A 12,842-nucleotide genomic window follows, 5' to 3' on the forward strand; every position below is an offset into this window, starting at 1 on the left:
TGCCCGTTAAATGTGTCCATAAATCAGACGGTGAGATTGCAAACCAAAAAAAAAACCACCAACAAAATCCACAGGAATAGCTCGGGGAAGCTCGGAGGACCGTGAAGGCTGAGGGATGCTGCATCGCTGCGCTCCAGAGGGGCACCCTGGTTCTCGCACGCCTGCTGGGTTTTACCCCAGGAAACCCACACAGAGAGCTCCAATCCACCAAACCTGGGGTTGGAAATTACTTCTTCCAGCTCCTCTGGGGTGCGGAGAGCCCAGGACAGCAGTGGCTTTGGGATTCTTGGGGTTGGGATGCTTTTGGCCCTGGTGTCACACATCTCCTGGCTGTGCCACGACGTGGTGCTGAGGCTGGTCGCTGTAGGGGCTCCAGCCAGCGAGCAGCAGGGATCTGTAGGGACGCAGACAAACCCCAAACAGCCTCCTGGAGCCTCCTGGGGTGCACAGCCGCCATCCCATGTCCTCGCCTGGCTGGAAGCTGCGGGAGCAGGCTTTGCTTGTGATAACAACAAGGCAAGAGCGGGGTGAGACTTCCCGGGAAGCTGCATCCATGCGAGTGGGCGTTCGGCCACCAGGAGCACGGCCAGCCGTCCCCTCCAGGAGCCCTCTGCCCCTCCGCCCTGCTCCTTTCTGCTTTACAGAAGAGGCACGAGAGCATCTAGGTGCTGGTCCAGCAGCAACAGGGCCGTGCTCGCGGGGGGAGGATTCATTAATCACGAGTCCCTGGATGCAGAGCCACGGTGACAGACGAGCCGGCGGAGCGCGGCGCACAGAAGAAACCCGACCGTGGCGAGCCCGCAGGGCTCCCTGCCCAAAATGTGCAGGAGAGGCCGATAACGAGGAGAAGTCCAGCTTCCAAGGCCGAGCAGACAGCAGTGCCGAAGGAGATAATGGTTTTCGACTCGGCAGGCAGGCAGACAGTCGATCCTTTTTAATAAAACTTTCGCGGTGAGGTAGCGCAAGTTTCTTGGCAAGCCATGACCACGCTTCCCTGCAAGCCATTCCTTGGAAGCCCAGCCCTGAGTTCACTTTCCCCACGTGTAAACGAGGTCTAACCCCACTCGGTTTGCTGCTGCTCCTCCTCAGACGTTGTAATCTTTGGGTTCAGGGATTAAAAGCTGGCCTGGAGGTGAGGCTGTGCGCCGTGAATGCCCCGCAGTCAGGCGGCAGATACGCGCGGGGGGCTGATTCCCAGCTACATTAAGGCCCCTTTATGCTCCTCGAGCCACGTAAAGAGGCCTCTAAGTGAGTGTAAATTAAATTTAAGTTACTTTTGCTTCCTTTTTAAGGCCCCTTTACAGTTCCAGCGTGGGGGAAAGGAGCCGTGGTGTGCTGGTGGGGGCGGGCAGGCTGCCCTCCAGGCGCAGCGCGGGGCGCGATGGGGACCGTGGGGCACGGGGCAAAAGCACAGCGGGTCCTCAGGAACCACATCACCACATCCCACATCCACACATGGCCAAAACCCCCTTTGCGAGGGCGCAGCAGCTCCAGGTGTGAGTTCTGCACGTCCAGGAGGGTTTTTCCCCGACAGGAGAAGGTGTTTCCCCACGTGCCCTCACCAACCTGCGGCACAGGTGACTGCGCCCTGCTGGGGAGCACCTCCCTGCAGCGGCCCCGTTGGGGTGTCCTCAGAGCTCCCCCTCAGAAGGTGTTTGCTGGTGGTGCTCTGCAGCCAATTCTTGCTTTTTTTTCCCCCAAACATGACCATGCTTTCAAGGTGCCCAAAGCAATTCCTCCCATTGCTGTTTTTATGGCCACTGGCTGTGGGAGCGGTGCCGTAGGGCCCCAAACGGCACAGCCCAGGTGTGCTGCGACACTGGGGCAGCAAAACGCACCCTCAGCCTCTCCTCCGGCGCACGAGGACCCCGCTCAAACCCATCCCCACCTCCCACAGCTGCACCAGGGGCTCTTTGCCTTCCCCAGAGCCCCGCTGAGGATGAGGACGAGCATCCTGGCTCCACCACAGGGTGTCCCGGCTCTCTCCGGGTGCCAGCATCTCTCCTCCAGCACCGGTCCCAATGGGCAGCCCCCTCCCCAAAGCTCCCGGGTGCCTCCTCCTCCTCCTCCTCCTCTTCCTCCTCCTCGGCTGTGCACATTTCGGGCACGCGCCTCCATAAGGCGCTCGGCCCCGAAGGAGTTAACGGAGCAGAGCGCGCCTCGGATTCCTCCAGCGAACCCTCCCAAGTCCCCGTATAACCAGACTTGGCACTTGGAGAAAGCTCCACAAATCCAGAGGCTAAAACGCGCTGCCTTCCGTTCGTCAAGAGAAGGCAAGTCCCAGCTAATTGAGGAAACAGAGCCTCCCCCCCAGCCCCCTTCCAGCCTGCTTATTTATTTAGGGTCTTTTCTTTCTCTCTCTCTCTCTCTGTCTTTTTTTTTTTTTTTTTTAAAAAGTTCTTTTTCGGCGCAAACGTTAGGAAAAGAAAGTGCGAATTAATTTGGTGGGGCACGGCTGCGGATTTATGATGCTCCCCAGCTGGCGAGCGCCGTTAACCCCATCGGTGCCCACTGCAGCCTGTGCCCAGGGGGGGCCGGGGGGGGGGTCAGGGGGTTCCCTCCCTGCCACTGCCCAATTCCACCGCTCCCCATGCAGGGAAGAGGCAACGGGATTGGAAAAGCAAAGGAAAATTGCAGCAGGCGACTTTTTTATTAAAAAAACACTCATTTTTTCCCTTTCTCCCCGCATCTTGCTGCTGCTGCAGAAGGTTTCCCGAGCGTACAGTAGTTGTGTTTTTTTTTTTTTTTCTTTCTTTCTTTCTTTCTTTTTTTTTTTTTTAAACTCCCTCTAACTACTGCACACAATTCAAAGGAAATCTGGGAAACCAAATTCTCAGCTCTCCAAAGCAGCAAATGGAAAGTCGCTTAAAGGGACTGCTGCCTTAAAGCGGCCGCGGCGATTTTCCCCTCGGCCTCGAAGAAAAGGGGTTAACCCCCCCCTCAACGCCCCCCCCAGGAAAAAAAAATAAAGAAAAAGGAACTGGGACCTGGCTCGGGGCCAGCCCTAGGGACAGGAGAGGTGGGGGGGATTGGGGATTTTTGGGTAGGGGACAGTTTGCCCAGGGGGGGGATGCCCGAGGGGGGCGGCTGCTCCCAGGGGGACCCCCCCAAGTCTAAGACTGTGGCTCTGCAGGGAGAGGTTTCGGTGCTCTGAGCCCCCCCAGCGAGGTGGCCAGTATGGGGAGAAGAGTTAAAAAGGGGAAAAAATGGGGGAAAAAAAAAAAAGGGAGAAAAAAAATAAAAAAGGGAGGAAAAAAAAGGGAAAAAAATAAGAAAGGGAGAAAAAAAAATAAAAAGGGAGCAAAAAAAAAAAGGAGAAGGAGGGAAGGAAGGGCTGACATCAAAGGCAACTTCTCTGCTCAGCAGATGAGCAGATCCATCCTCACTTCATATTTTTTGCAGCTGAACTCGGGGCGGGGGGAGCGGGATTAACCCTTCGCCCGCCGGGCAGCCGCGGGGGCCCCCACCGGTGACAGGGACGGGCTGAGCCACGGGCGCAGAGCGGGGCAGTGGCGAGGGGAACAGCCAGGCTTTTTTTTTTTTTTTTTTCCTTTTTTTTTTTTCCTTTTTAAAGGTCTGGGATGACACGAATAGCCCGAATACTTTGCAGCGCGGCGGCATCATTTTTTAGCGCTGACAAGCCTTGGTTGAGTCATTGAATGAGCGAGAAACGGGGAGAAAAGTTGCATTCGGGGGACTCGGCGGGGCGAAACGCGGGACCCGCCAGCGAGGCGGACCAGGCAGGAGAACAAACCCTAGGAAATCACCGGGGCTGGGGTATTAAAAACCCAACGCTGACATGTGGCAAGCAGCACATTCGCCTTTCCCTCCCCGTCCTTCGCCCCGAACGAAAAATAATATTTACCTTCCATCGGGGAGCGAGCCCCCAAACGCCAAAAGGGTGTTCACTCACCTCATCATAAGCCGACCGGAGGGGAGGGCTGCATTCTCCTCGGCTGGAAATTCAAAAAGTCGGGGAATTAAGAGCTGCCGTCTCAGCCCGTGCAGTTCCTCCGTAATCTGTGTATAAAAAGAGAAGTCTTCATTACTGACCACAGGCACGGAGCCGCGCTGCTCACGCCCCCTCCGAGCCGCACCAGCCAGTAGCGCACAGAAGTTGGGCTACGGGAGAAGGAGACGAGCCGAGCGGAGGCTCTAATGATTTATCTGCACCTCTGGTAGGGGAAAAAAAAAAAAAAAAAAAAGAGAGAGAAAAAAAATGAAAAGGGAAAAAAAAATAAAAAATAAAAAGGCTCCGCTCCGAATATGACACGGGAGGAAAAGTGACTCCGTAGTTTCGGGAGGGTGACAGACGCGAGGATGTGCCAAGTCCCTAAGGACAAGAAAATAAAAAAAACCCACACACCTCTCGAATCAGCCCTTTAGCCAGAGCCTTAATTAAAAAAGCTGCTCCAAAATATCAGATAATGGATTGCATTTTCAGGCCCCTCTGGAAAACCAGCTCATATGGCAATGTTTCTCAACTCCTGCCAGAGCAGGGAAAGCTGCCAGTTTTAGGTTACAATATCAAAGGCACACATCCTCCGCACCAGCAGCCTGCTCCCAGTTACACCGGAGTAAATCCAGAGCCACCCCGCTGCCCTCCCGGCGGCTGGGGCCGATTTGCGGCCGTCCCGGGGCGAGCAGGATCAGGCCCTGCCCGCCTGCGAGTTTGGCCCCTGCTCGTGTGAAAAGTTAAGAACCAAAAAGCCAATTCCTGAGGGTGAGAGGCCGAGGGGAGCGGGCGTAAAGCCTGGAAGCCGGGCTGGGGTCGGCACCACTCTCCGTGGACCGCGTCCGCGTTGCGGTGATTATTTCCGCAGCGCCTCGAAGCGCAGAGAATCAGTTGTCATCTTCACCTCGGCCATCACGCGGGGTTTCAGCACAAACCCTCGCCTGGCCGGTGTCCAGGCAGCCCCCGGACGAGCCCGAATTTATTTACAGCAACCTCCACGAGCAGCCTTTGGAAAGCCGGGCTGGCTCCTGCGGGCGGGCATAGCAGGGCTCCGGCAACTTTTGGACATCGTTTGCGATAAAGCGCGCACAGTTTTGAGTTACTCGTATTCAACATCTTCCTCTCGCTGTTTTTTTCTCTTCCCCAGAAGCAAACAAGCGTTTTTCATCGTTGTAGTGAAATCTCGGCCGTGCCCTTGGACACCTTCCCGTCCACGCTGCCCGCACGAGGCTTTCACTCCCGTTACGCCCCACGTCCCGCGGAAACCTGCTCTAGGGTAACGCGCACCGGTTTGGGCCAAAAGCTCTCCAAAGGCCTGCGCAATTTCAGCAAAGGCCTGTTTTGATAAAAACCAGAAGGAAGGGGCTGAAAAAGGCTGCCTTTGCCCGGCTCGCCTCCAGCCTGTTGGTGGCTCCAAATATGATGGGGGCAATGGGGACGGGCTCGTGCCACCATCGTGCCACCAGCCTGGCTCCCCCGGTGCCCCCAGGCTTCGGCACCACCTTGGCTATTGCCTTCCAAGGTAAGCCTTTTTTGCAGGTTTGGCTGATGTGATGCACCACTTTTGGGGGAAAAACCCTTAAAACAGCCCCTCTGTAGCCTCCATGCATCCATAGGATGCCAGATTCCAGGGAGAATAGCACCACGACGCCAGCCTTTAACATCTATCTGGCGAGTGTCACCACGAAACACTGCACGGATGCGGTCCCCAGCACATCACCACATCCAGCAGGAGGGATGAAGGCAGAAAAAAAGCTCATTTTAGCACATGAGGTAAGTCCTGAGGAACTTCCCCAAAGCCAGCGGAGCTACTTGGGGCTGAAACCAGTCTAGCAGCGAGCTGGCTCCGGATCCGTGGCGGGGACTTTTTTAGGAGACTCATTCAGAGGCAAAACAATGAATTTTAAAATACATGCTGTATTCATAGATTTGTTTTGAATCCGCTAACATGAAACCACTTATATAATTGTCGCAGAGCAAACGTCTCATTATGCACCATAAAAGAAGAAGTTCGTGTCCCCCTCCTCGCTAGGCTCTGTGCTTTTTGCTCCGGCCAAGATGTTTCTCGTGTAACATAAATCAAAGCCAGGTGCATCTTTCTACACGAAATAATTCCCTAATAAACGTTGCTGAAAATACAGATAGGGCTGGATCAAAATAAAACCCAGCCCATCGCTTGCAGGACTTGGACTTCACTTCTTGCCCAGGAGCCGTGATTTTTCCCCCCAGGTGGTGAGGACCCCAGCTTCTGTTACACAAAAGCAAATGATGTTTGCACGAATGATGGGGTGAAAAAAGGCTTCGGTCTCACCATAGCATGCACCATGGATGCCTGGTGCTGGTCTGAATCCGCAGCCCACGCTCGCACAGATTTGGAGAGCACGGGCAGGCCGAGCAGTCCTGAGATGGCCCCGGGGCAGGTGCTGAGCACCAAAGCTCAGAGCGGAGCCAGAGGCTGATTCACGGCTGGGAACGGCGCAGGCAGCACCACTCATCTTTGCCATTTGCTCGTTCTTTATTTCAGGCTTCTCAAAACCACAAGCCGAGCGACTACGGGCTCGAAGTCAGAGAGCAGGGTAAGGCAGATTGTGCCTGCGCCAAGGACATGGGGAGTGGCACCCCGGGTCCTGCTGCGAGGATTTGGGGACGTTTTTGGATGGTGGCTCCAGACTGGGCAACACAGCCAGGTAGCAGCGAAGCCTTTGTGCAGTCTGATCAGTGGGATGAGCAGGTTAAATACCCAACAACTCTATTTATTTCAAGTCTGCAAGGGAGATTTTGAAGCCTTGGCACGCAGCAGTTACCACCCTTGTTAAAAGCTCATGGGGACACATCCCTGGGGGACAGAAGGAGCCCACGCCGTCCCCACCACAGCAGAGGGTGCAGGAACACAGCCAAGCCACGGGGAGCACCCGTGGGGTCCTGGCACCAGGTTTCACCACTGCTGGGGAAGGGACGGAGCCTTTCCAAAGCCCCTTTCCCACCTGGGTGCTCCTCACCAGGGTCCCCTCTCCATCCACCCATCCACGCCTCGTTTTTGCACCCTTACACGGAGAGAGGACAACCACCTCGGTCAGACGAAGGGACAGAGCCATGGAAAAGCAGCGGCCCCACAAATCTGGCTGCTGAGCAGGAGAGCAGGGCCAGGAAGGCTGCTTTCATCTGCAGGGGGGCAGAGGGGGTGGCAAAAGCTGCGGCTGCTCCTCGTGTCACTGCTCTGCATGTCACTGCACCGCGCCGATCACCGCCCCTTGCGCCCCGCCGTGCCCAAGCACGGATTCCTCAGCAACTCTTTTTCTTGCTCTCATCTCATCTTCCTCCTGTGAAGGCTTTGCTGAGTAGCTTGAAGGGAAAACATACCCCAAACCGTGGGCTGCTGGGGCATGGCCATGCCCCGATCCCACTCCTGCAGGGGGCTTCTTCCACCCACCCTGCAAGGGATTTGGGGTGGCACCAGGACGTGTGGCGGCACCCGCTGCTCGTCCCACATCTGCACACTCACACGGGGCAAAGGCTAATGAAAAAAAAACATCTAAAGTTATCGGTGATGCTCCTGGCTGCGCTCGTGTCCCACTCCAAAGACCCCCAAAACCATCGCTGCCGTGGGTGAAAGCAGTGGGGTGTGGGAACCGGGCACCCGCAGGCTGTGCGTGGGGAAACTGAGGCACGGGGCAGCGCTGCGAGTGGCTTTTCTGGATAGATTTTTGAGGGAAAAAATAAAAAATAAAAAAAAAAAACTACGATTACAGCGAGCATTTTTGATGGCAAACGGCAGGAGCGCGGGGCAGCGCCACGCAGAGCCCCGATGCCAAGCCGGTCGCAGCATCCCTCCCCAGCCCTTCGCAGACATTCAAGCTGGGAATCCTGCTAATGAAAGGAAAACAGAGAGACGCTGCGGAGCGGAGGCCCAGGGTGTGGTAACTCTAGAAGGCAGCGAGGAGGCATGAATGAAACCTTTCACTGGGGGCCAGGGAAGCCGGTGGCACACGGGCCGGAGGAATGCGAGCGCCCGGCGCACCGAGGCGCACGCCGCGGGACGGGGAGAGGCGGCCGGCGTTAATCAGCGGGATTAATTCGGGGCCGGGGCCACGGCGAGGAGCGGGATGCAGCTCGGGGAGGGGAGCGGGAGGCCTTGCTTCCCAAAGGCTGACAAGCTGTCCTTATTTTTTCCTGTAATTATGTCTCTGAGGGATCCCGAACGTTTACATTTTTCTGCGAGCTGTATGGTTTATTCAGCGGCCCGCTTCGCGAAGGGCTCCGCTAATAAATGGGCGTATTGAGGCTCGCGCTTCTATACATTACGCTCCGTCCCCGCTCAGACAACCAGCCCATTTTACCCGGGCTATATCGTGAACAAATGATCCTCCTCCCGGCCCGAGCGTGCCCGCCGTGAATGGCCGCAGTGTGCGGGGCCGCTGCCTCCTGCCTCGCCCAGCACTTGCAGGGGGAAAAAATCCCCCCGAAAGCAAAAGCCAAGGGGTACGAGGATCCCTCCACGCTCTCTGCCCTGGATTATTTCACCCCCCTCCAGCCCCTCTTCCCACTTCAAAAATAAATACATCTGTAGAAAGTGGAGGAAATTATTCCTTAATGCTCCTGCCCAGAAAGCCTCCGGCCTCGCTCCCCTCCGTCCTCCCCCCGCGGCCAGAACAAACCCTTTTCTCCTGCCTCTCGCTGGGGGATGTTCCTACAGGGAAATGTTTACCCTCCCACACGCTCAGCTGGCTCGAGATTCTTTATCTGGAACCTCTCGGGAAGCCTCTTCCCAGCCTGAGCAGGGGGAAAGCCCGAGCGAGCTTGGGAATGGCCATAAATTGCCCTTACAGGATCCATGGCACACAGGAGAGGAGTCTCTGTGCTCTCCGCTGTGCCATCTCCAAAAAACACCTCGTGCACAGGGGGTTTTGGGGAGCAGGGCTCATCCCTGCGATGTGCCATCCCCTCGTCCACTTTTATTCCTTTTTCTTAGCGCCAACACCTCCTGAACTCCTTTTCCTCCTTGCCCCATGCATCCTCACCCCGGGCACGGGGACGCACCCAGCACCAGCAGCACGAGGTGCAAAGCCCCAAACCAGAGCCAAGAGCTTCCCATGCCCCTCATCCCTCAAGGGGGATAAACCCTCAGGGGGATAAACCCTCAGAGGGGAGGGGGGGGGGGATGAAAGCATTTCTTGCAGACAGGAGCATCCCAGCAGCGCAGCTCGCAGCGCAGCCCCACGCTCCGACCACAAATAGTACCCCTCTGTGCCTCCGGCTCGCCGCGCCACGGACACATAGATGGCATTATATTTAGCTGGCCCCAGATCTCGGGCATAATATTTTTTTTAGCAGCGGACTAAATATTTTTAACATATGCAAACACGCATGGCTGAGGCAGCTACAGAGCCGGGACGCTGAGGGCAGAACAATGTCACCTTTCTCCTGCCCGTCCCCGAGCCGACGGCTGGGCAGCTTAAAGGATGGGGGGCAAAGGAAAAAGTGGGAGCGTTTGGGGGTGAATTTTGCAATGGCACTGCAGGAGAAGGGGCCAAATTCCTGGGAGGTGGAGGAGCGGGGATGCACAGAGCTGCAGTCTGTCTCTCGGGCACGGGTGCCCGTGCAAACATACCTGCGTGCGCGCCAGGCTTGGCCGAGAGGAAACGTTCCCGGCTCTAAGCAAACAGAAAGGTGCCGGGTCAAACAAGTGGAGCAGAAAGTTCTGCTGTAGGTAAATAGGTCACTGTCAGCTCTCAGCACGGCCGGGGACGTGCCAGATGTCCCGGGCATGTACCCGAGCACTCCTACCCTCCTTGCAATGGGGAAACCGAGGCACGAGTCCCCCCCCAGGAGGTGTGTGCGTTTGGCTGCGAGGATGCTGTGCTGGTACCTACCCCAGCACAATGCCCCAGCAGCCCCTGGCCACCCCTAAAAGTGCTGTGCTCTCCACGGCCACCCCCGGGAGCTCAGGGAGACCCCAGGGAGGTGGCTGGTGGTGAAGTGGTTGCAGGAGCAGAGCGAGAACTCCCCATGGAGCTGTTACGTTGCACCACGAGCAGCAACTTCGGGCTGCACCATCCCTGCTTCACCAGCTCAGCCCAGCACAAATCCCCCATTTCCATTCCTTAACTCTTCTTTTTTTTAAATTTTATTTTATTTTTCACCATTGCTATGGCAGGATACCCCTGTGCTGAAGCAGAGCAGGAGCAGGGAAACTGAGGCGGGGAGTGGAACCGGCGGCTGGTGGCTGCTGTCCTGCCACCATGCCATCCCCATGCCATCATCTGCATTTCTGGCTCCTTATCTCAGCATCCCAGACATTCCTCCTTGCTGAGAAATGTGGCTGTGAGGTGCTCAGCTCGGCGGCACAGCACCGTTTTCTGGGGCCCAGATGTGGGCAGGATGCACGCCTGTTCCCGGCACCCCGCATCCTCCCCTCCCCTTGCCAACAGGCACGTTTGCTGCGCCAAAAAGTACCAAATTGTCCAAAAGTAGAGCCAGGATGTTCCCCATCGAAATGCAAGAGCCAGGCTAAACAGGAGTGCGTGTGCATATTCCTGTCGTTCCTTCCACATCCCCAGACATTTGGCACAGCCTGCAGTGACCGAAGGCACCCACCCAGGGCAGTTCTGGGACCAGAATAGCAGTTTTTCAGCCCGGAACAGTGCTGGGAGCAGAGGGGGAACCCCAAGGCCTGCCCAGCTCGAAGTGCTGAGCTGGGGGGATGGCCAACAAGCAGCACAAGCCCCCAGCAGGGGACAGGGTTTGGCTGCTGGGTGACACCAGCTTTCTGCAGCTGGGAGCCGCACAGCCGACGTGAGGATTTTGCTACTTGGCTGTGCTGGCACGGCTGCGACGTGCGGACTGGGCTCAGAACTCGTAGGAACGTCTGCTTTAAAGCTTCCTTTTTAAGTCTAATAAAAACAACCAAAGCTCGCCTTGCCTTTTCTCCCGCTGAGCCAGAAAACTACATCCTTGTGCCCAGCGGGAGGAAACCCAGCAAAACCTGGCAGTGGACAGGAGCGAAACGTCCCCGCGCGGCAGCGGTGGCACCAGTTGCGCCGAAGGGGACCGCTGCGGGGTGGCACCAGGCTGGCACGTGTCCCGCCGCCCTGCCTCGCCCGCCGCCAGCCCTGCTGCTCTGCACGGCGGTCAGACTTTTATTTGGCTTGGAAATACGTGCCATGCCTGCTAGAAGCACGATGTTCCCTCGCAATTGCAAGCCGGGGGAGGCCAGTGCCAGCGCGGTGCCGGGGGAGCGGCGGTGGCGGCAGGGCGCACGGCGCATCCTCCCCTCCCCTGCACAAACACGGGCTGGATCCAGGCCTCGGCACCTCGCAGGTGTGAGACTCAAAGGCTCGATTTTCTGGCTGTTTAGATGCTGACAGATTGTGGTTGTGCCAAGATAGGCACAACCTGGAGGTGGCTGTGCTTTGCTCAAGGCTTTCCTGTACCCGCGGAGGAGAGCGGGGGCACCCGGCCAGCCCCATGCTCCCTGCTCCTGGGCCATGGCTTCATGCATCACGGGGGGCTGCCGGGGTGCAGCATCCCATAGGATATGGGATTTTCTCCTCCAGCATCACTGCTGCTGGCAGGACCCTGGCAAAGAGCAGGTGAGCGGTGCAGAAAGTACTTGGGTTGAAGCTGCGTGGTTTGCATCCACAGGAGGAGGATTCACAGTTCCCATGGCTTTAGCATTGCCTCGTGGCCATGGCACTCCCGGTGCACACCTCTGCTTTGGGGTGTCCTCAAGGAATAAGAGCTGGCAGGGATCCATGGGTACCACCATGCCCCAGCCGTGGCCACCTTCCCCCTGCCACCCCGACTCCTGCCACCACGGGGCCACCTGCCCAGAGGTGTCACCACGTCGGCTTCTCCCATTTCTTGCTCTTTCACAGACCAGCCTCAATGCTGGGACAGGGCTGAGTAATTTCCATTTTCCGTTTGCAACCGAGTTGCTGTTGGGTTTTCCAGTCTCACAGCCTCAAAGCGAAACTGGTGGGTGCCACCTGCGAGGGTGAGGGGAATCGCTGAGCCTGCCCACCAGCCCAGATGGAATTTAATCCTTTTTTTTTTTCCATTTTTTTTTTTCCATTCCAAATTCAATTCCTCCTAACCTCACTTGGACTTTCCCCTCACCCCTCCTTCTCCATCCCAGCTCCCTTTCGCAGACCCTCTTCAACGTGTTATTGTAGACGGAGCCGTTCTGCCCGGATTTTGCACAAGCGTGTGAATAAAAAGAAGTTTTTCCCAGAGTTTCAAGCACCACGAGCATCAAGGACATCACACCCACAGGAGGAGGACACCCCGCGGGTGCTCCCCCTTTCCAGGCAGCTCCCCTGCACGGGAGCTGAGAGGACACCTCGCAATCGCTGCCTAACGCCGGGGAATTGTTTAATTGTCTTCCCTCCAAATTACGAGAGAGGAAGTGCAATATTTTTTTAGGACTTGCCTTTGCATAATGAGGCATGGCGCGGGGAGAACAATTCGGTATTTATGCTCAGCACAAACAGGCTCACTCCAAAACTTTGCAGCCCCAACCTGAGCCTGGCCACAGGTCAGGCATCGACCTGTCCCCAGCTGTCACCCTCGGGGCTGGCACATGCTCCTGAGGCTGCCCATTCCCCTTGGGGTGACAGCTTTGACCCTGAACCATCGATTCAGGGCTCCTGAGAGGTTTCAAAACCAAGGAGAGCAAACCTAAGGCACACCAAGGCTGCTGCAGCCTCACCAAAGCCACGTGGGCAGCTGAAGGTGGAGACCAGACCCACGTGCGCCCCCACACAAAACCAGACCCTAATTTCGGACCTTTCTCCCCAAAACCTGCCCGCGGAGGTGAGACCCTCCCGACACGTGTTGCTGAGGAGCAGCAGCAAAGGCCAGCTCCGCAGCTGGACCCGCTGTGATGTTC

General features: G+C 56.9%; 1 protein-coding gene across 4 annotated transcripts in view; it reads right to left on the bottom strand.

Moving 5' to 3' along the window:
- Window positions 1-12,842, bottom strand: part of ZNF469 (zinc finger protein 469) — a 212,027-nt gene that overhangs the window by 38,377 nt on the left and 160,808 nt on the right. For 3 of the 4 annotated variants that reach the window (XM_068693679.1, XM_068693678.1, XM_068693680.1), the window contains one exon: window positions 3,914-4,020. The exons of the other annotated variant lie outside the window; for it this stretch is intronic. The gene's annotated coding sequence lies outside the window, so the exon portion shown is untranslated. The remainder of the gene's footprint in view (window positions 1-3,913; window positions 4,021-12,842) is intronic. 4 annotated transcript variants of the gene reach the window in all.

The sequence above is a fragment of the Anas acuta genome, chromosome 10 (assembly GCF_963932015.1).
Source record: "Anas acuta chromosome 10, bAnaAcu1.1, whole genome shotgun sequence".
Taxonomy (NCBI): Eukaryota; Metazoa; Chordata; class Aves; order Anseriformes; family Anatidae; genus Anas; species Anas acuta.